We start from the raw sequence: 2500 nt of genomic DNA, 5'->3' as shown, positions 1-2500 counted from the left end.
GAGAGAGAGAGAGAGAGGGAGTGGCGCCACCACCGCCATGGCGGTGCACAATCAGCTCAGCCACAAAAACCCCTTTTTTCGAGACAAACCGAGCCATATGGATGTTTTCTCTGCTGGGCGTAGTAGGCCATGCTGCCGTCATTGGATTGGCAAAAGTGCGCGCCTTTTTGAGCGTTTGACGTGCTTTTGCATTTAATGGCGAATGGTGGATGGTAATGAAATTATCGAGACGCTATCGGAAAGGGAAGGGAAGGACAGGGAGAAGCTGACGAACCTCCGGTAAAAACGAATCGATCCGTGTACAGCAGGGGGATGCTGCTGCTTCTGCTGTTCCGGCGGAGTGATTATACTTGGCGTAATTTTTCGGTTAGACCTCCCGCAAGTCGCGTGCTTCCGGGGGGTGTGTAACCTCCCGGCGGGGAGTTTTGTCCGCTCGTTGTACCATTTGGATCAAGACCGGTGGCTTTCTCGAGCTCGGGCGCGCCTAGTCCTCGTCCCGTGCTGGGGTCTGGAGATGTCAAATGGTGCGATAAACCATTGTTGGAAGTCGATCCGCCGCTGTTGCCACGGTGAGCCATGATTCGGAGAGTGCTTGCTAAGGACCACCCATTGATAATAAAATAAATACGTTACGCGATGATATAATCATCATAATCAGGGCTTAGCTCGCGAGCGTGCGCGCGCGTACTCTCGTATTGATGATTGTGCAAAAACATGGCAATAATTGTGAAGGCGCTCCCCGGGCTGCCCGGACGAAGAAGCCCCCGGGATGTCCTCCTCCCGCCGGCGAGGGATTGATGGTGGTTACCTGGATCGACGCCGCGCACAACAATCGATAATTGTTCCACGGTGGCCGGTAGCCCGCTGACTGCCTGCCTGCCTTCAAGACAGATGGTTCAAAAGCCATCCTGGCGGGCGCCACCACGGTGACCGGTTTGACGGTGACGATCATTTGCACCGGGGCTAACCCGAGGTCAACTGGTATCGCGCATCGCACGGCGCCATTGTGTTGTTCCGGGAGATCACGTCCTGTGGTGGGGTTTTTGGCGGGTCATGACATCGTCACAGCGGCGTCGCGATTGCGAACCAATCAACCAGCTTCCCTGACGGAGGATCTGGTGCCATTTCGTCTCGTAGTATTTAATTAAAAATTCCAAAACCATCCAGCTTATTCGCAAGGACACTCACCACGTAAAAGGACTTCGATTTGGAGACACAATTTATGGAATATTTGTATATTGGGACTCAACTCGCAGAATACTCAATCGATGAATGATGGTCGTCGTGAGATCAAAGGCATGGGCACTGGGTTTGGATTTAGATTTTGGAGTTGGGGTGACCATATGCGTCACCAGCACAAAAGAGGCATATTGATGAGCTGGAGATGATTATGCTTACGACAACATCAGCGACATCAAACGATGGGTGCAGGATGAGAGGACAGTGCAGTTCTTCGCATCGAATCTGGGAGTAGGGAATGTTCCCACAGTAAAGGATGTCAACCGATGGGGCGTTGTTAGGAGTTGCTCTGTTTTGCCATCATAACAACGGGAAACCCCCCCTTTTGTGTATGAGTTTTCCAATAAAATTACGTTTGATGATGACGGAAAAAGTAAATTAATCCTAAATAGATTCCCATCTGTGTTTATCCTTGATGAGGATGTATTGCGATGGGCTACACAATAGGCAAGAGTGAGATTGGAAGCTATGTTGTTCGGAAGGTTTAATACATTTCTAATTAAACATTCCTTTTCGGAGGTTCCATTCAACAACTCTTCAGTGCGGTGGAAGGACTCAAATACACTCGAAGGGGCGTACAAGATACAAATGAAGTAGGTTCCACTTTCTGTGGCCAAGAAGAAACTGAGCTTCAAAGAAGACACCGAAGGACCATTCCTTTGACCAAAAAAAAGACGAGAGAATTTCTAGAAAATGACCAAAGAAAAAAAAAACAGGAAAAAGGGAAGCCAAAATTACATCACCGGCAAAGAAAATCGTCTCCGAGGGTGGTAGTACTTGAAGTGTAATTGAATTGAAGTTCCAAAACCCCCAGCTCCGAACACTGTGTGGTGTCGGAAAGGTCAAAGCATGAATGAATTCGGCGGAACGGCCGAGGTCGCTTGCCAGTCACTGCTGTTTCTTCTTCAGTTTTTAAGAGACCGACCGATCTTCTGCCAAACACTTCTCCCGGGCTATAACGTGAGTGCCAATCAAGCGTTACGAAAAGCGTACAGTACAAAGGTGTACGCAAACCTTCTTTCCCCCGCCAAAAAAAACAGGAGAAAAAGAACACCGGCCTTGTAGGAGGTCTGAATGGTGGACCGAACGAGCGAGAGAGAGAGAGAGAGAGCAAGGTGGAAAAACATTGGAGCCTAAACACCATCGCCACCACCACCTGATACCGCAGATGGAAATGAAAATTGTTCGACGATCGGCAGCGAATTGCTTCTGAAGCTTCTGAAGTCATTGCGTAGTACTGTGGCTACCTGGTGGCCCCCAG

Source organism: Anopheles aquasalis, chromosome 2 (genome assembly GCF_943734665.1).
Source record: "Anopheles aquasalis chromosome 2, idAnoAquaMG_Q_19, whole genome shotgun sequence".
NCBI classification, from domain to species: domain Eukaryota; kingdom Metazoa; phylum Arthropoda; class Insecta; order Diptera; family Culicidae; genus Anopheles; species Anopheles aquasalis.
This window is presented reverse-complemented; position numbering follows the sequence as displayed.